Consider the following 23,956-nt stretch of genomic DNA (forward strand, 5'->3'; position numbering starts at 1 on the left):
TATTTTATAGGCACGCAGGCGGACTTCGGTTTGGTTTAGGAAACCAAACTCGAACTCGATCTACGAACCGCGGCGCGCGGCGTGCGGCGAGGCAAGTGGAGGAGGAGGAACGCGCGTGAGGATTTTCCTTGCTGACTTGCTCAAGAAGTGAGAAGTAACATATCTTATATATTGGTCCATCTTCCCTAAACTAGTAATATGAGACTATTCTCACTTCCTCATCCCACTACACGAATGGGTTTTTGAGAATTTTCAGGAATTAATTTCAAATTAGACCTTGGGCCTAACCCAAAATTCCAACAGTTGAGCCGTGGAACGAGTCGTAGCCGTTGGGGTAGTACTGCAGGCACCACTGGTGGCCTCCGGCCGGGAAAAGGCTTCGAGGTGCCGATCCCCGTGGTGTGTGAGTAGCGTTTGATCTTGAGGACGTGCGAGCCGGTCACGGCCTTGGACACGATGGCCGACGCTGTCAGCGACGGCTCCCCGACGAAGCCGCCGCCGAGGGAACACGCGCTCGAGCTGGACATGGTGAAATTTCTGATGCAGTGATAGGCCGAGGCTGCAATGCAATAACGCACGGGAGATATGTGGGAGAAGGGCAAATGGCGAATGGATGTGCGCTGGATGACTTGATCCTGACCATCGAGGTTCTTATATACTGTCATGCATGGGCGCTGGATCGGCGTGTGTTGCATTTACTGCACGAGCGCGCACATATCGATAGACACCAGCAGTCGCACGCGGCGCCGCTCGGCGTTCCGGTGGTCGAGGAGACGCCCACGCGTTGCATGCATGGGTGTAGGGAGTCAGAGCGCGCGGCGCGTGCATTCTTGGCATACGAATCGCCGGTGTTTAATTACCACGTCGCTTCTCGAAACGGCCGGCGTCGGCTGCGGAAGAGCCTAATTCCTGGAAGCAACGCACTTCGGTGAATCCGTCGACCACTAGGCCACGGTTGTCATTTAAGGGCGTTTCATAGAGGCACAATTTTAAAATGCGCTAAATTATGAGCTTGGGAGGCATCTTAATTTAATTGCCTCGGATTAGAACTTAATCAGGGCATTTGAAGTACCATCTGTTTGAATGCAACGAGTTCCATTTGCACTTGCAGGCACTGCCTAGTTTGTTTATCCAGAGTTTCTGTGGCTTGAGTAGTACAATTGTACCAATCATGGACAAGTCTTGGTTAATTGCCCCTAGATCAACTGTTACCTATCGTGATGGACTTAGAAAATTTATCCAATGTGCTATAGAAAAGACTGGAATTAATGGTAAGATACTTTGCCCTTGTAAATCCTGTGGAAACAGGTACTGGTTAGGTCAGGATCAGGTCAATGATCATCTGATCTATGATGGTTTCATGTGTGGTTATAGTACATGGATTTTTCATGGGGAAACTCCAGTTTTTGCTGAACCAAAACCCGAACCAGAATCTGTTCCTGAGTATGCTGATAGTGATGAGATGGCCCAGAAGCTGTTAGATGGTTTTGGAATGTTTGACACCGTAATTTTAGGAGAAGATAAAGTAGAAATTGATGAGGATGATTTTGATGATGAATACTTGAAGTTGGTTAATGATGGTAGCCAAGATTTGTACCCAGGTTTTTCAACCTATTCTAAGCTGCAGTTTTTAGTAAGAATCCTAAATATCAAAAACAATCACGGAATGACGAACGATTGTTTTGATGCCGTCCTCAAACCTTTTTAAGGAGACACTACCAGAAGGTCAATCTCTTCCCAACAATTTCTATGAGTCCAAAAAATACATAAGTGCTGTTGGACTAGGTTATGAGAGTATTCATGCATGCAGAAATGACTGCATTCTTTTTCATGGAGACAATGCCGAAGCCAACTCATGTCCAGTTTGTCATGCTAGTAGATGGAAGAGTGTTAAGACTGGAATAGATGGAAAACGTTTATCTAAGGTGCCTGCCAAGGTTGCTCGCCATTTTGTTCTAGATAAAAGAGTGCACAGGACGTTTATATCTTCAGAAACTGCTCCTCATACTAGTTGGCACACTGAAGGTCGCATTCAGGATGGTCTGATGAGACATCCTGCTGACTCTCCAACATGGAAACATTTTGATGCAAAACATAAGAGTTTCAGTAGGGAGAGTAGAAATCTCAGGTTTGGTTTAGCAACAGATGGGTTTAACCCATTTGGAAATAAGAATTCGGCATACAGCATCTGGCTTATCATTTTAATTCCATACAACCTCCCTCCCTGGCTTTGCATGAAACAATCTAATTTTATTTTGTCAGTGATTGTACCTGGTAGAAAGGCTCCTACTAAAGATATTGATGTGTACCTGCAACTAACGTTAAATGATCTATCAAAGTTGTGGGTAAAAGGAGTCTTGACTTATGATGCCCATGTTGGCAAGAAATTTAGGGTGTTTGCCGCTCTTTTATGGACTATAAGTGATTGGCAAGGTCGGGGCTGTTTATCTGGAGAAAGTATTGCTCTATGCTCCCATTGCCTGACCAAGACATGCACACTTCGGTTGAAGCATGGTCGCAAGACCTGTTATATGGGTCATCGCAGATTTTTAGAACCCAACCATCCAGACAGGTTAGATGGTCAATCTTATAATGGTAAAGTGGACCCTAGAGAACCTCCAGTACAACTTTCAGCGAAAGAAATATCTGACTTGACCGAAGGGATACAAACAACATATGGAAAGTTACAGAAGCCTAAGAGAACAAACAGAAAAAGGAAAAGGAAGGTTGAGGGAGAGGCGGAAGAGGTTGTCGAAGAAATTGAAGATCACAGTGTTTCTGCAACATTCAGAAAAAGAAGTTGTTTCTTTCAATTGCCATATTGGGAAACACTATTAGTACGCCATAATTTAGATCCCATGCATATTCAGAAAAATGTGTTTGACAACATAGTGTGCACCCTTCTTGACATTGACAAGAAGTCAAAAGATAATTTGAATGCGAGGCTTGACCTCAAGAGATTGAGAATAAGAGAACATCTACATGCAGATGAAACTGATTGTAAGAAGCCCTTGCCTAAAGCTTTGTATTACATGAGTGGTGAACAGAAAAAACTGTTTTGCGAAGTGATTAAAAATGCAAGGTTTCCTGATGGTTATGCTTCCAATCTCTTCAACAAAGTTCGTCTTGATGAGAAGAGATTAGTTGGGTTGAAAACACATGACTGCCATATAATAATGCAAGATTTGCTGCCATTAGCTTTGAGTAGAACGTTGCCTGAAAGTGTTTCTGTCCCTCTGATCCAGCTCTGCAGATATTTCAGTTTAGTCTGTGCCAAAATTGTCAATGCCAGTGAGATCCAAAAGTTAGAAGCAGAGATACTTGCACCTGACTCTGCAAATTGGAAAAGATATTCCCACCAGCCTTTTTTGACATTATGGTGCACCTGACTCTGCTTCTTGCAACTGAGGTTAGAATAGCTGGTCCAGCTCAATGTAGAGACATGTGGGCAGTTGAGATGTACATAGGGAAGTTGAAGAAAATGATCCGCACAACAAGCCATCCAGAGGGTTCAGTTGCAGAAGGGTACACCTTTGATGAAAGTCTGACATATTGTTCAAGAAATTTGCTTGGGTGTCATACAAAATTGAATAGACCTGAACCAAATGAGAATCAGCCATACTTGAGAAAGATTGGTCAACCTCCTTCAGCCTTTACTACTGTTGAATTGGATTTCATATCATGGACACAAGCTCAGCGATGTGTGCTTTTTAACTACCCAAAAATCAATGACTATGCCCAGTAAGTTTACTACCATGCAGACCCATTAATTTAGATGATTATGACCATTCACATTGTAATTAATTCTCTGTTTTTTGTAGAAAGCATCTTAGTATACTATCATCTAATAAACGCTAGTCCAAACATGCTATACAATTAGCTCATCAAATACTTTCCACAACTGGTTTGTTGATCATGTAAGTGTTTTGTAATCAAGTGATAATGAACCATGCTGAAAATAAAATTGGCATGCTGATGTTTGCCTCTACAGGTGCAACATATGATTGATCAAGGAGTTGGTGTGCCATCAGATGTGAAAACATTAGCTCAAAGGCCATACTACATGAGTAAATGCAGCACTATTTAAAGTGCCCTGTCATGTTTTTGAGGCAATTTTCTTACATTCCAGGGCATTTTGAAGTGCCCCGGATCACCTACTGTGCTGTCGTGGACGGGGAAGGCTCAGTGGCGGACGAACGAAGGATAATTTTTGACGTGTGGTGGAGTTTTTTTTTTTAACCTTAACTGGCAGGTGTTCTGCCTTTGCATTAAGAAGAGGGAAAAACACAGTTAAGTTACAGACTTAAAAAGAAAAAGGAAGAACCGATGCTAAAACATCATAGCTCGGCTGTACAAGGACTACGGCTATCTCTCAAAAGCTCTACCGAACTCAACAATGTCATCTTTAATTTGATCTTTCAGTGAGATTGAGGTTCTTCTCTTTCCCTCAAAAGTTCTTCTGTTCCTCTCTTTCCATAGATTCCAGACAACATAAGTGGCCACAATTATCTCCTTCTTAGAACAAGCATTGTTTCTAGCGCCTCTTATCAATTTAGACCACCAGCTTTTAATTGTTGGTGTGCTGGCAGCTTGAGTCACTCGATCAGAAACATGAGAGAAAAGCCACCAAACCTCCTTTGCAGAAGTACAGTTCAAGAACAGGTGCTTCACCGTTTCAATAGTTTGATCACAAAAAAGACATTTGTCATTGTGTGGCCAAGCCCTCGCTCTTAGTCGATCCGCAGTCCGAAGTTTGTTCGGAACCAAAAGCCACAGAACGAATTTTATCTCCCCCTCCGCCTGAACAGTCCAAGTTTTCTCAAGGTCTGGCTGCTGAATCCTTGCCCAGAAATGGAATTCATAAGAAGACTTGGCAGAGTACGTCCCGCTTTTATCGATGTACCACTTAATCTCGTCAGGCACATTTGACAGCACAATAGATTGTGTTTTTTCCCAGATTTTAATGAAAGAAAGAATTTGGTCCTCTGAGTGCATCCGCCGCAACCCAATCATCCAACAAGTACTGGCACTCAAAATACGTGTGGTGGAGTTTTACACGGGGAAAAATCATATACTTTTTGTTCAACAAGTACTGGCACTCAAAATACGCTAAGTCGTGGCGAAGGTGTACAGCCGTCTGCCGAACTGGCTCTGCGCCCCTGCTGTCTATCCCATCCCGGCAAAGGTGGACCGTCGCCTAGCAGGTTGGAGAGGGAAGATGTTATCCATCGGTGGTCGCGCAATTCTGGTCAAATCGGTGCTGCGGGCAATGCCTACCTACGCTCTGGCCTCTGGGGGCAATGGCTACCTACACTCTGGTCAAATCGCCTCTGCAACCTCTTCACCCCAACCCTGCCGGATGTGATTCTATATATAGCATATCTGTGGGAGCAACATTGCATCGACAAAAGTAAGATCGACGGTGCTGATCGCAATTCCGTGGAATATTTAGAAAAGAAGAAACACTCTAGTCTTTCGCCATGAAAATGAAAGGGCTTCACCTCGCCATCCAGCGCACTGCTTCCAACCTTAACATATGGGCTTCTCGCTGCTCCTCAACCCCTCGACGTAATATTCTAACGGACTGGGCCGTCATGTTGTCCCACCCTGCTACGGGATTGAAATTTTTTCGCCTCCTTTGTAATATTCCTTTCCTTTTCTTGTACATAACTTTCAACTCTTAATAAAAATGTAGTGCATGCTGGGTTTTGCCCCCCGTACTTCCTTAAAAAAAATGACATTTTGTTCCTGGTACAAATATAAAACTAAATATATAAAGTTTCTAGAAATTTTGAGACAATTACAGAAAATTAGAAATGTTATCCTGAGCAAATATTTGAATCTCAGCTCATTTCAGGGAAGGGTTGAGTAGAAAATGACTTATTTTGTTTGTAGCTCAATTTTAAACTGAAGAGAAAATATTCTACTCCCTCCGATTCATAAAAAGTGTCGTCTATTTTCTATTAAGCGGACGACACTTTTTATGGATCAGAGAGATACGTAATTCCGAAAAATTATGAAAAATTATAAATATTGTTATTAGCCCACCGTTAAAATTTCAATGCATTTTTCATAGAAGGATGATGAAGAAAATGACTTGGCATTTGCTAACATGGCAACCAGAGAAGGGGGAGCAGAGGATTTTTTTTTTCTTTTCGAAAAATAGGCTTTCGCCCTGCTTTATTAGAGAGCAAACGAGTTCTGCTGGGGTTACCAGATACAAACAGTTCCACCATCCTCAACCGAAATCATCAAATAAGTACTCACTTTGATTCTAAATTCTTAACTCAAATTTGTCCAAATATTGATATACCTATTCTTAAAAAGCGTCTAGATACATGTAATATTTCGACAACAATTTACTGAACATGACCAAACGAAACAGGAACTAGCACCTACTCCTAATCCTATTTTCTGTCCACCGCACTCACTCTAAGCAGAAGTTGGATCTTCGACATCATCTTCAGGGCGGCCGCCTTGCGCTTCTCAGGGAGAAGGATCTTCCAGGTGGTAAGTAACGCCAACGCCCCTGAACTCCTCAAGCACCTGAATAGCATTTGAACAAATATTATGATTAAACACCATCTCATTAGTACGAATTAGCCACAAAGCCCAGTACACTGCAGCCAGCAGCGACCAGCTCAACTGAGTACTCCTACAGCGTCTCGGCCTTGAGCAAATTTGCCGGAATTCAGCAAAGTCCGAGGGAACCCTATCCCCAGTGCAAGCTCGATAATTGAGGGATAATCTCGAATAAGAATAATGCTCCACCATGTGAGCATGAATCAATTCTATGGGTCCAGATACTCACCGCATCATAAAATTCTTTCTTTTTTTGACAGCTTAAAAGATTCCTAATGTTTCTCGTCGACTGCATACACACACGGACACACCCACATATGCCCTGTCTGCCATTTATCGTCCACAAGTAATTTAACCAGCGCCTACACTAGAGGGGACACGAGCCAGCCAGCAGCTGCGTTTGATGGCTGAGCTCGCCGGGGGCGCTGTCCGCTCACTGTTGAGCGTCATCAGTGACGAGGCTCAGCTGCTGGGCGGCGTGGCTGGCGACGTGCAGTTCATCAAGGAGGAGATGGAGAGCATGAACAGCTTCCTGATGCACCTCGCCAGGAAGACTCCCCGCAGCGGGGAGCATGACGAGCAGGTGAGCACTTGGATGAAGCAGGTCCGTGACCTCGCTCACGACTGCAGCAACTGCATCGACATATACCTGCGCCGCCGTGATCCGGCTGTCTACCACGCCAGAGGGGTCCTGCTGGGTTACCTCTGGTGGGTGCCTTGGTTCGTGAAGAAGACGCTGGCCCAGCACCTCGCAGCGACACAGCTGCGCGACCTCAAAGCCCGGGCGCGCGATGTTGGCGAACGACGGCTACGGTACGGCGTCGAGGTCCCTACGAAGGCGGCAGACTCCGACAAGCTGCTGATGTCGCCGACAGAGGTATCGCTTCAAGCTGCAGCTGGAGTTGTAGCTGAAGGAGACTATGACTTGGAAGACGACTACTACATGGCGACCAACGATGATCCACGAAGAGAGCTAGCCTTCTCTGAGCCTCGTCTTTTTTTCAAGTGCACCGAAACGCTAATTAAGTGGCTCGAACACCAACACAAGGATGGTCCGTTCCAAGCCAGAATGGGAACGATATTATAGATGAAGCGTTGAATCATGATTCCATTACGGAAAAGTTCGACCACAACTTCTCTCTATGGGACCAGTTTTGCCGGAAAGAACCCATGGGTTTTCTTAGTGACATCCTGGAGGCTCTGGAGGATGGAGGATCGGCGGAGGAATTTGGCAGGGAAGAAGTTCATGACTCGATCAGCATGATCGAGGAAGAAATTGATGAGAAGATCTCAAAGATCGACGAGAAGATTGAAGAGCACCTGGAGAAAGCCGGTAATAAAAATTGCCGTGTTGAACCCATAGAGGTACTGCACGACATCTTGCGGGTGCTGCTCCAGGACGCCGCCGTCCTTGCAGGCGAGGATCAAACCCAGGAAAAGACCATCCTTGAAGACACAGCGGAGAAGATGAAAAAATATCTGGAATCGGCAGCTGAAAGGGATTGATGCACGATTGGTGTCCTGGAGCATCATCCCGAATTTGTTGCCATCCTGCAAGAGCTGGTTCCCAAGCAGGACACCACACCAGCGAAGGCAGCCACAAATAAACCGGGCGAGGATCATATCGTGAAGAATATTAGAGACATCACGCTGAAGATTCAACTGCAGATCCAGCCGGAGCTGCTGCCAGTGACCTCACTTCATCAGCAAGATAAATCAGCGGAAGAATCGACCCTCCCGCCAGGTGAGGATGAGGAGTACTGCAGGGAGAGGATTAAACAAGTCCTGAAGAGGATCAAAGAGCATCTGTTGATTCAAGAAACCACGGAGAGGGTTAGAGAGCATGTGAAGGGTAAAAGGATACTGGTCGTGCTAAAAAATGCCTCTGGCTACAAATGGGAAGAGACCGCAAGGGCCTTGCAAGATTTGGGTTGCAGTTCAATGGCAGTGGTAGTTACCACAAAATACAAGCAAAGTACCAAGGAGTTTTGCTATGGGACAGAGCCTATCGTGTACTCTTCTATTGAATACTACCACGATACAGCGGTTCAACTAACAAGTCGGAGTGTCAATGACGACGACAAGTACACCGCCACAATTTTTCATGAGATATTGGAGAAGTGCAGGATGGATAGTGTGTTCTGCATAAAGATGTTTATCCATGCTCTGTTTGCCAATCCAACGAGGCGCAGAGAAGAACTCGACAAGTTGAGCAACAGCCTCGTGTTTGGAGGATCTGTGGAAACTAATGGGTACAAGATGATCAAGTTCTCGTACAACGACTTGCATAGGGATTACAAGACCTGCTTGCTGTATCTAGCAATCTTCCACAAAGACGAGAAGATAAACCGGACAAGATTAATAGGTCGGTGGGTTGCAGAAGGACTGATAACTAGACAAGACTGGCCCAGTTCAGTAAGCCAGGCGGAGCGTTGTTTCGATGTACTTGCCGACTTATGGCTTGTCTGTCCTAGTGACATTGATGATGGAGGGAAAGTCAAGAGCATTACGTTGCATCCATTGGTGTACAGCTTCATCACCAAGATGGCCAGGAAAGAACATATTCTGGACACACGCCTGTCCCGAGACTTGGCTCGCCACTTCTCCATTCTCAGCAACATCCGGCTCCGTCCCTCAGACAACATCCTCGACTTCTTGAAGCAACCTTCCAATGCATCATCTCAATTAAATCTCGTCAAGGTCCTGGATCTGGATGGTTGTGTATCCCTGAGAGATAACCAACGCTGTCTCAGGAACGTGTGCACCTTGTTAATACTGCTCAAGTATCTGAGCCTAAGGAACACAGATGTCACTCAGCTTCCTAAGGAGATCAACAGGCTCCAACAGCTGGAGGTGTTGGACATCCGGCAGACTCCTATGAACACCTCAGCCATAAAACAGCTCATGTTGTTGAAGCTGAAGCGTCTGCTGGCTGGTCAAAGTGATGACACCGGTGGTGGTGGTGGTGGTGGTGTCATACTTTCCACTGTCAAGATGCCTCACAAGGTGAAGAAAATGACAGACCTGGAAGTGTTGTCCCATGTACAGGCATCAAAACATCATGCTACCGAGCTGAGAGAGATTGGCCAGTTATGGCAGCTCAGGGTGTTTGGTGTGGTCATTTATGACTGGAAAGCTCAACTTGAGAACTTACTCCAAGGGATCAATGATCTGAATGAGTGCCTTGTGTCTCTGTCAATCGAGATCAAGCCTCTGCCTGCCAGCGAGGCAGTTGCTACTCCTCCTGACGCCGACGCTATAAGTGCACATTGTAAGAACAGACCCAAGCTTCTTGAAAGCCTGAGCATTAGTGGAGTCACAATGTATGGGCGTCTTCTGCCATTCTTTGCTAGAGGCTGCCGCAAACTTGCCAAGGTAACTCTTCATAACACCTTGTTGGACAAGGATGATATGGCATCCCTCGCAGATTTGCCCAACCTACGCGGCCTCATGCTCCGGCATGTTAAGTTACACACTGAGGGCAAGCTTATAATCCAGACCAATGGGTTCCAAAATCTCAAGAATCTTCTTGTTGAAGGGGGTGGCATCACCGACATCAGCTTCGAGACTGGAGAAGCTTCTAAGCTTGAAAAGATTGTCTGGCTCATCGACGTGATAGAGTCTCTCTCGGGAATCAACAACCTTCCCAAGTTGAACAAAATGGTGTTCAATGATGGTCTCAGGCTACCAGAACAGGTGAAACAGGCCATAGAAGCACATCCAAACTTCATTGATCATAATGGAATATGGTGGTATTGAGGCCAAGCGGGCAAGTGCATCTGCGGCACCTTGATTTCAAGCTTACAAGGTGGTCCATCAATTCAGCAGGATTGGTTCATCCATTCACATATGCTTTATGATCTTTTATTCTGCTTGTGTGCCAAGAAGTTGATTATGCTCCTATATGTGTTTGTATTCAAATGTGGGTTCTTTCTCTGCAGCCAGCTGGGATGTCTAAAATGTAACGATAAGCTGTGTTATGGGTTCAAGGGTGTATGGTTATGTGTCCTAAATGTGTGTGTGTGCCACTGAGCATCATGGTTATGTATTTGGTCTAGATGTTTTCCCGTCTATTAAATGAAAGATGAAAAATGGGGCGGGTTACCACCCCCCAAAAAAATTGCTTAGAAGTTGGCTTTGCTCTGGACTATATATGTAACTCTCAATCTTACTCTAAACTGTACGAGCTGATTTTTAACCAAATACAAAAACAATGAGTCTCTGTTAGAAGCATGAAATTTGTAGTTTTTCTCCAGTTATCTAGTTAAAATAAAAATCTGCATTGTTTTCACACAAAAATGGATTTATCCTTTGCCAAGATTAATTTCCATGTTCAATCCTCACGACCACACCACACAGCCAACCAGTTACAGTTTTTCTGTCATGCAAACACAAATCGAAGGACGTAAATAAATCAAGCAACACTCTTAAGATATTCTGATTGCTTACCTTATGCACCAGTTTGTGCTCTGCAAGAAGGTTCAAGTTCTAGTTGCCTCTGCCAAATGATGGACGGAACCCTGTGGTCCACACTGCTCTGCCTCTGCACATTGGCCGGATTATCACCAACATCAGCTCCTTCATATCGTAGTAAACTGCACCTGATAACCTACAAGAGAACATGCAGGAAGCTAGGGAGACATACATGCTTCGGTCTGAAATGTGCAACAGTTCATGATTGTATCCAGCCGAGGTTATCTTTTACCATATGTTCCAATTAATTTGGCAGGAAGGCTTAACGCAACAAAGTAGCTAGATGAACTCAAGGACGCATCGCTTCTGTGTAACCATTTCAAAATGCATAGAAACTTAGGTGCCAGTAAGTAAATCAAAATTATGTCATGTATATGAAATCAAGTAAAACAATTACTTCGAGACCAAAATGCTGTAGTCTTGTGCTCCTATAGAACAGACCTTATTCATGACTTCATGTAATGTCGTAGGAGACATACATGCATGTAGATGCTAGCTTTAAGCAGCTTCGTGTAAACAGTGAACTGGTGAGCATCCTGTTTTTGTTTTTTTAATATTCTGCAATACATACATGCCAATCTTTAGTAAAATCAGTAAGCTCCATGTCAGTGGATATTGAATTCTCTTTTCAGCATCTTTGGATGGTTTAGTTCATCTACACACCGAAGAGCTCTCCTTCATCGGCACCATATTATCCTAACTAATCTGCGAGCTCTGCTACCTCGGCTCAACTAGCGTCGCTGGTCCAGTGTCACCAGCGCCTCTGCCTCACAGTTTACCAGCATGGTGAGCATGAAGTCGACAGCGTTTTAGGAAGAAAAAAGGGCAGTTGTCTCTGATATATAAAAACTGATGCGTCAAGCAATAGGTCTGTGAGCTCCTTCGGCATCAGCGCCTCCCGGTATGACAAAGACCATACACGAATAATTTCACATGCAACAAGGTTTTGCATCCAACACATCTTTAAGCAAAGTGAGTGTGCATGTCTGTGTACCTATGAACAAGAAGGCAGGTGACTGGTAGGGTAGCCATCCTTCAGCTGCAGCCGTTATGGTCCATATTATTGGCATGGATCAATTGGTACTTGTTTTGGCTTTTCATGAAGAAGTAAGCATGTGCTTGTAATTATGGAGAATATATGGTGCTTTCCTGCTCCAAGATAATGGGTTAGCTTCGACTGTTGTTGCTAGAACACCAAATCAACATGGAACAAAAACAGAACCATAACTTTTTATGCAACGATAATTAATAACCTAATAAATTAACCAAGAACTTGATTCTAAATTGATATTGCACCTAGTTGATCTGAAACAAGATTTTGTGAAAAACACGACATGCACACAATAGAGTAAACGACCAGGAAAAAAATGACGAATCGTGAAAGGTAAAGCTCATGAGGAAAATGCTACGTATCATACAATTTTTAGCTCACCTATACTCTGTTGCCATCCACGGATTTTTGGGAGATATCTTGCAGCTAATCATCGGTTATTATGGACTAGAAATTCAGGTATTCCATTCGGTGTAATATATTGGAATAAGATTGGAACCTTCTAGCTTACTACTTCTCCCTCCTTTCCACCTGTGGAAAATGTAATAGCACGTTGCGGAGGCGCACGGTCACATCCTTGACATCAAATCATCATCCAAATTCCGATAGCAAATTAAAATAGCAGGACAGAAATTGGACCTACTTGCACAAATAATGGATACTGTGAAACCATAAAAAATCAATTGTACGATCAACACAAGAACAACTTTCCCTAAAAGCTAGTTTTGTTTGCATGAGTTGATGATGGGATATACTGCTGGCAATGCGACCAACAATAAATTAAAGATGGCTTCAGTAATACATCCACAGAATAATTGATCTAGCCCACTGTAAGATCTATTACTTGCTGCCACATAACCAAATATGTGAATAGCATATTACCCAAAAAGTTTGCAAATAAGCATATGACAATAAAAATTAGAGATGGCTTCAGTAATATATGGACAGATAGATCAAACCCATTGACAGATTCATTGCTTGCTGCTACATAACCAAATGTGTGAATAAGCATATATTACCCAGAAAATTTGCACATAAGCATACGCACAGAACCAGGCGATGTTGCCGACAATGCAGAAGCTCTTCTGTTAGGAGACGAAACCACTTCTTCTTCTTGCTTTGAAAATGACATTTCTGCTTCTGCAGTCAACTGACATCATCACTGGAGGTGAGATTGGTATAGAGGAAGCATCTGACAAACAACTGGGCTTACAGGAAGAATCCCTACGGAGGAGAACATAATTAAATTAATTAACAAATGACTACTCTCAAATCAGAGTTCGAACAATCAAAAACACATGCTCACCTTGCAGACGGCGGCTAGTCGAAGGTCGGCCGAGACGGGCGGCGCAGGGCTGAGCGACGGCCGTAGGCGGGGGGCGCGCGGCGGGCGGTCGATTTTTCGCGGACGACAGCAGCGAGGTCGGTGGCGGAGGGCTCGCCCGGTGGAGGGCGCGCGGCGGCAGTCGGACTTTCACGGACGGCAGCAGCGCGGCGTGGAACGGCAAGCGCCGGCAACACGGATAGATCTACCTCGGCGCGACGGCGGCTACATCAGTAGCCCCTCGCCGGTGACAGAGGCATTTACGGGAAAGGGAGGAGTGAACGGCGTCCGTGGTGGAGGGCTGCCATCGGGCCGGCCCGACACGGCCCGGGCACGAATTGGGCCAGACAATGGCACGGCCGGAAAGGCCGGCACCGATCGGGCTGTAACCAGCCCGTTTGGGTTGGGTTTTTTTTAGGGCCGTTTGGGTTGTTTTTTCTCTCCCTCCATTTCACGAAAAACGACACGTACGCATTTTAAAAGTTTATTTTGACCAATAATTAGATTAATGATTTGAAGTTTATGTGTTACAGAAGTTATATCATTGGATTCGTATATCAAAAACCTTTCCAACGATATAAAATTTGTAATATATAATTTACATGCAATTGGTCTAATCGTTTGTCAAAATTCGACCTTCAAAAACGTGAGCGCCATTCTTTGTGAAAAAAAAAGAGTAAAATTTATAAATTGGTGTGGACCCAAGAGAGACTAGATATTCTCCGCTCTGGATCCGCGCCCACCTCCGTTTTTTAGGATGCAACATGCAATTTCAGGAATCCACGGTATACGAATGCAGATGTGGATATTAATCATCGAAACATGGCTAATATCCGACATGTTTTTTGCAGATTATCCGTTGTCTTTAATTAGGATTATCCGATAAATTAGCCTGCCCCAAATAACCAATTAGTCCATTCTTTTTTTTAGAGGGACATGGGCGGGAAAGCACCCCCGGTTCCATATCCAATAAATTAGCCTAGCGCCCTAGCCCAAATAGCCAATTAGTCCATTAATTGACCCAGGCGCAATAGGCTCCTTTTGCCTTGTTACTTCGTTTGTCCATATAAATAGTTGTAGAGGAGAAGTTAGCTATGCAAGTAGATACCTCGATTAGCTTCTTGATCACCGTCTAGTTGTTATTTTTTTTTTGCAAAAGTGCAGTACAAATATATTTTTCTCAAATTCCATGCTGCTGATGTACAGGACAGGGAACAAATTAATACAGAAAAATGTGCTGGAAGAATATCATGGCGAAGATATCGGCTGGATGCTATTTACTCCTAGGTTTCACAAAACATTTTACGTAGATTTGTGCACTTGGATCAAAACAACTTTCGTTTTTATTGCGTGACCATTCATATTGGATTAAAGTAAATAGATTTGAGCACTTTTTGGCCAGATGCGGATGCCAAGAAAAAAATGAGGTGCATTGTGAAACAAATAAGAAAAACAAATACGAGTTGTCTTGTGAAACGGATGGAGTATGATGTTCGATGTTTAACAAAATAGAGCATCATATAATCTTAGATCATTCTAAATTTTGAAGTCTTCCGTATCAAATGGATCAAACTTGTTACTTCATCAATTCTTCTTTCGACACAGTGCAGCACCTTTCAACTGACATAAAGGACCTACCAAAACCCTGAAACCTGATTACTACTCCCTCCGTTCCTAAATACTTGTCGTTGTTTTAGTGCAAACTTGCACTAAAACAGCGACAAGTATTTAGGAACGGAGGGATTATCTACTATCTGCGTATCTTTTTATTCATGTGGCGCATCAGCTTCGAACCCAAGCAAACGCAACACAGCTTATTTGAACCTAGCAGTTGCAATTTCTACTACTACATGCAGAGACACTGTTGGAATTTTGGGTTAGGCCCAAGATCCAATCTGAAATTAATTCCTAGAAAATCTCAAAAGCCTATTCATGCAGTGGGATGAGGAAGTGGGAGAGCAGGCCTCCGGAACCCCGACCTTTGAGAGACGGTCGATAAGGTTTTTGGTGAGCGTTCTCACGCGACTGCTGTAACAGTCCGAGAGCAACCCTTTTCCTTTTAAGTCTTTTTTGGACTGCTTTGTAATTTATTTATCTTCATCATGTTATCATGCTCATGCCATCATCAATATTTTGCAATGTCATTAGCATCATGTCACGTGAAACCATATTCATTTGCATAAAGCTGTTGTTTCATGTGCTTGCCTTTTTCGTGTGTTTGCTAAAACCTAAAATTATTTTTGTAGAAGACCTAATTTGGTTTGACAAAATAAATCCGGGTTTAATTAGACCTCCCTCGTCTCTTATTTTTATTGTGAAAACTAATCTTGGAAAATCTGTATTTTGGTTTGAGGCTTTTGTTGGGCCTAAAGCCAGCTCACTGAGCCAAACCCTAACCCTACCTTTTTAATCCCCTTTTCCTTCTCTCTTTTTCTTTCTCCCTCTTTTCTTTCCTGGCCGCCGCCAACCTTCTTCCTCTCCTGCGAGCTCCCACTGCTTCCTCCCTCTCTGTTCGTTGCCCTTCCGCCCGAAGCCGCCTCCTTCTGCTCTCGCTCCGGCGAGCTCACCAAACTAGCGTCGTCGCCTCCCTCGCTCGAGATCCACTTCCAGGAACCCCCTCAGCGCCCTCCCGCAGCCCGAACCGCCCCGCCCGCGGTGGTCTTCCATGACTCCGGCCGTGCGCCGGCCATCGCTGATCCGCGCGACCACGCCCTACCGCGCCCCACCGCCCTGTCCGTTAGCACCGCGCCGACCTCATGAAGCCCTGCCGCCCTCGCCCCGAAGCCCCGCGTCTCGGAGCGCTTCCGCGTCGACCTCGTCTCCGACCACCGCCGCCTCGCCGTCGCTGGGTGTCTCCAGCGCGGGATTCGACCCGCCGACGCCGCCAATCGAGCCCCCCCCCCCCCCCGTGCTGGCGCGCATGTGGATAGCCTCTCGGAGCGCCACCTCGACCACCGGAGATCCCACGCGCCCGTCGTCTTCCCCAACTCCGTCGACTCGTCGTCTCCGTTGCCGTTGCTCTCCCCCGCCGGACTGATCCTCCAGCCCTAGGCCCAAATCGGCCAACGCCCAGCCCAGCAAGGCCCGGACTCAGCCCGCAAGCCCAAGTCCATCAGAAGCTAAGCCCATAGCCCTTGCTCCTTTTCTTTTTCCTGAAATTGTTGCCTGATGTGTGGGCCCTGCTGGTCAGCGCCTTCGTGTGCTTGCTGCTATGCTACTGTTGCCGCTGCTCGCTGTCGTGTTACCGCTGCTCCGCGAGTGCTTCGCCGTGTCGCTGCCCAAGTCTTTGTTGTGCGTTGTGAAGACCGAAGAATCTCCGAGCCGGAGCCATGAACAACTACGACCACGACAGATGAACGACTACATCGTCTACTCGCCTACGACGACTACTTCGTCTACGTCGGCTACTTCCTCTACATCGCGACACCGCACGTGTCCAAGGTATAATGTGCGATCGTCCCGTGAAGCCATCGTTCTTCGGCGTAGACCCGTAGGTTGCGATCGATGTTATTCATGTGTTGTATGAGATGCTGTGTATGTATCGATAGTTGCAGGTACCTTGTTGCCGTTGGTGTGTGCAGCCCCGACCTAGTCGGTTCTTTGTGTCATTCTTGTTAAATCATGTGTTGCACCTATCCATGTCATTCTCATGCATGGTAATACAACTATAATATTGTTGTGTGTAGTTAATCCATTAAACTCTATTCCTTGCATATGGCGTTGTATAGATGTGTGTAGCATTTTTGGACTCCATTTAATTTGGTAATGATATATCGGATTTACTTTCGGAATCCTTAATATGTCATGCATCATCCCGATGTCACGCATCATTCTTTGAATGCGCATATTAATTACCATGTGTATCTTGTGTGCTTATACTTTCCTTTTATGTGGTGTATTTGCTTCTTCCCCGCTAGTCTTCGATTCCTACGACGACGACTACGCTTGTGTTCTTCTTCCAGGATTCTTGCTCAATTCCGGGCAATTGAATACTCCAGGCAAGCGGCCATTCCTTGACCATATTGTTTATACCTATTGCATCTCCCTCAATCTTGCATTAAGTTACGATCTCGGTCTTGTTACGATGCCTCTAGGTTGCATAGCTTTAGTCAGCTCTATTCAAATGCCTGTTGTCTGGTTCCTTATCCTATTACCATGTCACATATTTGATATTGCCCTGGTTGGTCATTAGATGTCATGCTTAGACTGCTAGTCTAGTGTCCTTACTTTGGGGTTCCACAATTGCTACATCCATATGCTACTTCCTGTATTTAAATTGCAATTATTAAACTGTGATATGATATTTAACTGTAACAAGGCAACGATGGGAGGCCGTGCTCTAACGCATTGGTGATTTGTTCCATTTGCGCTGACCTAAGGACTGAGTTCTCGTTTTCGCCGATCCAAGAAACTTCGCGCTAACCGCTCGTTGGAGAAGATATGGCTTCCCCCTCGACTTAGTACTTGATCCTCAGCTCTTCCAGGGGCCACATAGTTCGGGCGTTCCATTTGGCATTTGCATTGCATGCACACAGAGATTTGTGGAGACTTGTTGGTGACTTTGCATTCATATAGGACTGCGGCACTAGTCTGGAGTGGTCATCCTGCGGGCCCTGAACCACTACCAGTTGTCCACGCAACTCTTGAGTCCGTATGATGCTTCGGCCGGGCTCTCGTTTTGGATAGACTCAGTTGGGTGGTCCCCCTGGATTAGTTGTGGAACTTGGAAACATCGTGTCGCTCAATCTAGCCAGCGCACATTTGAGTGTGAGCACGCTTGGTATTCATGGGTTGGTCGAACGTGTACGGGTAAATTAGCACACCCTACAGGGATAAATCTTTCGGAAAGCCGTGTCCGCGGTTATGGACGACTTGGTTGGTCATTACTTGATCATAGAGAACTTTCACCAACTTAATCTCAACAACTTGAGTAGTAATTAGCCTTAATCATGGATATGCTTAAAACTGCTTCCTCACAGGGTGTTGAGGGGGTGATATGAGGATTATGTTGTTTGGTGTTTAGTAAATAGGTTAATCACCTTACACCTTGGTAGACGCTTCTCTTCCTCTCATTAGACGTTGTCATTAGTATGTCCCTCCAGATATATTGCTGCTGCATAACCCCACCATATTTATCCATCCTTTGAGACTTGTTACATATTTAGTTTAGTTCTCCCCGTAAGTCTTGCGAGTACTTTGTACTCAGTTGCTTTGCAACGTTGTTTTCTCCAGAGGTTCCAGCAGAGCAGGTGAGCCGCTAGCTTCTTCGTGGAGCACGACGTTGGATTCGATGTTTAACCAGGAGATCCAGATCAGGGTTCTGAGACTCGTGGCGGGTTTCCTTCCAGCTTACAGCCTCTTCAGGCCATGCTGTATTCTTGTCAGTACTCGGGTATAATTCGACTTCCGCTGATGTAATGATGTAATGTTGGGACATGTGTCCTCTCTTTGTAACATTTGTTATTCTGCTCCTTGGATGAGCTTTGTAATTACTCTCTTTTGTAGAGTTTTGATAATGATATTCATGTTGAAAAATCCTGCGATGAGCACATTAATGCGTGTATGTATTGAGGTGCTTATTGTAGGTTAAGAACCTGAGGCTTGAATTGTGCAAAGGTAGCAATTTGGGGCTAAATTGTATAATTCCGGTCCCGGGGTCTTACAACTTGGTTCAGAGCTAAACTGACTCTAGGATTCCCTGGCTTCTTTTGGTCGAAGTTGAGTCTAGAAATCTATTTTGTTTCTCTAAACTATTTGAAAACGTGAAAATAGGCTCTATTTTTCTTCTTTACCACCCACCCACCCTTCTTGTTTTCCGAAAAGTTCCCTCTCGCCTAAGTTTTGCAAACTAAGTATCTCGTGGGTTTTCCGTAGTACCTCAGGTGGTGGCTTCCTCGTCTCTTCTTTTGCTTCAAGACAGATGAAGACCTTCTACTTTCTCTTCTAGCTGGTGGTTCTATAGGTGTTATAGACCAAGCTTTTCTTCTCTTCGCTCATCTCCTTCTTGTGTTGTTGACTCCCCGACTTTCCTTCTTTCGGATGACTTCGTCTTCTTTTATTTGACTTCGTCAGGTTGTCCGATTTGACTCGCTGCGAGAACAACGCTGGTCTTTGGCCATGCCGCGTAACGATCTGTGTGTTGAGCCATGTGTTGTAGTCGTCGGTGCGATCTGTAGTGTGTTAGGAGATAAGCTCGTTGATGCTTATCTGCACTATCAGGATGCCAAATAGTTGTGGGATGCGCTCGATGCTAAGTTTGGCGCATCTGATGCTGGCAGTGAGCTGTACGTCATGGAGCAGTTCTTTGACTATAAGATGGTTGCAAACCGATCTGTAGTGGAACAAGTTCATGAGTTACTGACTATGGCTAAGGAATTTGAGCAATTCAAGTGTCCACTACCCGACAAGTTTGTCGCCGGGGGCATCATCGCCAAGTTTCCTCCCTCGTAGAGGAACTTTGCTACTTCTCTAAAACACAAGAGACAAGAAATCTCTGTGGAGAACCTGATTGGGACTCTTGATGTTGAGGAGAAGGCGAGAGCAAAAGATGCTGGCCCCAAAGGCAACACACAAGAGGGTACGTCCACTGCCAACATGGTTCAGAGGAACAACCACAACAACAGTAACAACAAGGGAAAGGGAAAAGCATTCAACAATGCTAGTCCAAATAACACTACAACTTTCAAGAAAAAGAAGAAATGAGGCAACAAGGACAAGGATCCTTGCTTTGTGTGCGGAGGACTTGGCCACTGGGCGAGTAACTGCAAGGAGCGCAAAGGAGAACAGATTCGGCAAAAGTTTGCTAATTTGACCATTGGCAACAAAGAAGATGCAGGCGGGTATGGTAATTTATTTACTGTATTTTCTGTATGTCAGTCCCCCTGTTGGTGGGTCGATACAGGTGCAACTATTCATGTGTGTGCTGATATTTCCTTGTTTTCTTCATATCAGGCCATCAGCTCCTCAATGACGATGGGGAACGGCGCCCATGCTTCTGTTCATGGTGTTGGCACGGTGGATCTGAAGTTTACTTTGGGAAAGATTGTGCAGTTGAGGAATGTGCACCATGTGCCCTCCATTCAGAAGAATCCTGTTAGTGGATCCCTCCTTTGCAAAGACGGATTTAAGTTAGTGTTTGAGTCCAATAAAGTTATTGTGTCTATGTATGGACAATTTATTGGTAAAGGTTATGAGTGTGGAGGCTTGTTTCGCTTATCCCTTTCATATTTTGGTAATAAGGTCGTGGACAGCGTCAATTCTATTAATAATGAGTCTAATGTTTGGCATTCACGACTTTTTCACATTAATTTTGGTTGCATGACGCGATTAGCAAATCTGAGTTTAATCCCTAAAATCACTGTGGCTAAAGGTTCGAAGTGCCAAGCTTGTGTGCAAGCGAAGCAGCCTCGCAAGAATCACAAGGCTGCTGAGGACAGGAACCTAGCACCGTTAGAGCTCATACATTCTGATCTTTGTGAGATGAACGGTGTATTAACCAAAGGTGGAAAGCGTTACTTTATGACTTTCATTGATGATGCGACTAGATTCTGTTATGTGTATTTATTAAAATCAAAGGATGAAGCATTGCATTATTTTAAGATCTATAAAACTGAAGTCGAGAATCAACTTGAGAAGAAAATTAAACAGTTGCGGTCTGACCGCGGTGGAGAATATTTCTCCGGTGAGTTTAATTCATTTTGTGAGGAACATGGCATCGTCCATGAGAGGACGCCTCCCTATTCGCCCCAGTCAAACGGAGTTGCTAAGAGGAAAAACCGCACACTGACTGACTTGGTTAACGCCATGTTAGACACTGTTGGTTTATCCAAGGCATGGTGGGGGAGGCGCTATTGACTTCGTGTCATGTCCTACATCGTGTTCCCATAAAAGATAAAGAAGTCACCCCATACGAGCCATGGGAAAGAAGAGACTCACACTTTCTTACTTACGCACTTGGGGTTGTTTGGCGAAAGTCAATGTCCCAATTACCAAGAAACGTAAGCTTGTACAAAAAACCGTTGATTGTGTCTTTCTTGGCTACGCACTTCGGAGTGTTGGCTATAGATTCTTGGTTGTAAATTCTGGAGTACCTGACATGAGCGTAGGTACAATTATGGAGTCCAGAGATGTTACATTCTTTGAGGACATATTTCCCATGAGAGATACGCATAGCACATCTAGAGAGGATCATGATGTACCTGCTGAACCCGTCAGTTCAGAGGAACATCAGAATCATGGTGTAGCTCCTGAACCCGCCATCCCAGTGGAAAATCTTGAACAAACACTTGATGAGATTCCTGAGGAGTATGACAATGAAGCCCCTATTAGGGGTAAGCGACAAATGATTGCTAAATCCTTTGGTGATGATTTCATTGTGTACCTTGTGGATGACACCCCTAAAACCATTAATGAGACATTTGCATCTCCGGATGCAGACTATTGGAAGGAAGCCATTCGTAGTGAGATGGATTCTATCATGGCTAATGGTACTTGGGAGGTCGTTGACTCCGTACGGGTGCAAACATGTAGGATGCAAGTGGATATTCAAGAAAAAGCTTAGGCCTGATGGTACTATTGAGAAGTACAAGGCGCGGCTTGTGGCCAAGGGTTTTACCTAGAAATACAGCTTTCTCACCTGTAGCTTGATTGACCACAATCAGAGTGTTACTATCATTGGCTGCCTCATATGGTCTGATCGTCCATCAAATGGACATTAAGACAGCTTTCCTGAATGGAGAGTTGGACGAGAAAATTTACATGAACCAGCCAGATGGATTTGTAATAAAGGATCATGAAGGCATAGTGTGTAAGTTATTAAAGTCTCTATATGGCTTGAAACAAGCTCGTAAGCAATGGCATGAGAAGTTTTACAAAACTTTAACATCTGCCGGCTTTGTTGTAAACGAAGCTGACAAATGTGTATACTACCGCCATGGTGGGGGTGAGCGAGTTATACTTTGTTTGTATGTGGATGACATACTAATATTTGGGACTAACCTCAAAGTGATTGAAGAGGTTAAGACTTTCTTGTCGAAGTGCTTTGACATGAAAGACCTTGGTGTACCTGATGTTATTCTGAACATCAAGCTCGTGAGAGGCGACAATGGTGAGATCACTTTGTTGCAATCTCAATATGTGGAGAAGATCTTGAGTCGTTTTGGTTATGCTGATTGTAAACCTTCTCCAACTCCTTATGATCCAAGCGTTCTGCTTCGAAAGAATCACAGAATTGGAAGAGACCAACTGAGATATTCTCAGATTATTGGTTCGCTCATGTATTTGGCTAGCGCAACTAGACCTGACATCTATTTTGCTATGAGCAAACTGAGTCGGTTCAATAAGAATCCGGGAGATGATCATTGGAGTGCACTCGAGAGGGTCATGCGCTATCTAAAGGGCACAATGAGCTATGGTATACACTATACTGCGTACCCCAAGGTACTTGAGCGTTATATTGATTCAAACTGGATATCTGATGTTGATGAACTAAATGCCACGAGTGGATATGTGTTCACACTCGGAGGGGGCGCTGTGCGTGAGTAAAGCTATTTGTTTAGGTGGATGTTCAACCTTAACCGGTCTCCACTGAAATGCTGGTATATCAAAAAATAGAGTTTTGGATTAATGGCAATCTTATGTGCTTATGAGATATTGTGGGGGATTGTTGGAATTTTGGGTTATGCCCAAGGCCCAATCTGAAATTAATTCCTGGAAAATCTCCAAAGCCCATTCATGAAGTGGGATGAAGAAGTGGGAATAGTCCCACCTTGCTAGTTTAGGGGGAGTTTGACTAATATATAAGGTATGTTAGTTCTCACCTCTTGAGTAAGTGAGCAAGGGAAATCCCCACGCGCGTTCCTCTTCGTCACGACGTGACGTGCGCGCGCGCCGTGTTTCGTGGATCGATTTCGAGTTCGAGTTCGAGCCGTGCCGGGTCGGTGCTTATCTTTTTGGCAGTCGGAATCCGTTGCGGACACGTAACAAATCCCGATAATTGCGGAGCCGGTTTTGGTTCCCTAAACCGAACCGAAGTCCGCCTGTGTGCCTATATAATAAGACGACCGCGGCCTCCGAACGAACCACGCTCCAACCCTAGCCGTCACGCCCACGATCCAATCTCGTTGTTCGCCGCCAACTGCTACTCCATCCCGTCGACTGCGTGCACAGATCGCCGGGAGAGCAGGCCTCCGGAACCCCGACCTTCGAGATCCTGTCCGGGAGACGGTCGATAAGGTTTTTGGGGAGCGTTCTCACGCGACTGCTCGCTTCTTCACATCTCTGTTTCATCGGCATCTTCATCACCAATGGCCGACGACCTCAGAGATCCCGCGGCTCAGGCTGCCGCTCTAGCTCAGCAGCAGCAGGCTGCACAACTCCAAGCACAGCAGCAGGCTGCCCAACTGCAAGCCCAGGCAACTGCTGCTGCACAGGCGCAAGCGCAGGCGCATGCCGCTGCCCAGGATGTAGTCAAGGCTGCTGCTGCTGTCGGCGTGAACATCGACGCCGCCGGACTTGTCACCGACCTC

General features: G+C 45.1%; 2 long non-coding RNA genes and 1 pseudogene across 7 annotated transcripts; 2 read left to right on the forward strand and 1 right to left on the reverse strand.

Moving 5' to 3' along the window:
* Window positions 1-6,235: 6,235 nt before the first annotated feature.
* On the reverse strand, window positions 6,236-13,801 carry LOC104584485. Of its 6 annotated transcripts, none has more exons than XR_001407928.2 (6): window positions 13,413-13,801; window positions 13,126-13,330; window positions 12,488-12,637; window positions 11,497-12,204; window positions 11,032-11,361; window positions 6,236-6,546 (listed from the first exon to the last, which is right to left on the reverse strand). It is a non-coding gene; the product is annotated as an uncharacterized LOC104584485 (long non-coding RNA). The 6 variants fall into 6 exon arrangements; XR_002966127.1 differs by having other exon boundaries at window positions 11,032-12,204; window positions 13,126-13,256; window positions 13,320-13,330; window positions 13,413-13,798; XR_001407929.2 differs by having other exon boundaries at window positions 11,032-11,613; window positions 12,050-12,204; window positions 13,413-13,798.
* On the forward strand, window positions 6,874-10,709 carry LOC100846946 (annotated as a pseudogene).
* Window positions 13,802-19,733: 5,932 nt separating the features above from the next.
* LOC112272395 lies at window positions 19,734-20,720 on the forward strand. Its single transcript, XR_002966129.1, has 2 exons — window positions 19,734-20,269; window positions 20,382-20,720. It is a non-coding gene; the product is annotated as an uncharacterized LOC112272395 (long non-coding RNA).
* The last annotated feature ends 3,236 nt before the right edge of the window (window positions 20,721-23,956 follow it).

Source organism: Brachypodium distachyon, chromosome 4 (genome assembly GCF_000005505.3).
Source record: "Brachypodium distachyon strain Bd21 chromosome 4, Brachypodium_distachyon_v3.0, whole genome shotgun sequence".
Classification (NCBI taxonomy): domain Eukaryota; kingdom Viridiplantae; phylum Streptophyta; class Magnoliopsida; order Poales; family Poaceae; genus Brachypodium; species Brachypodium distachyon.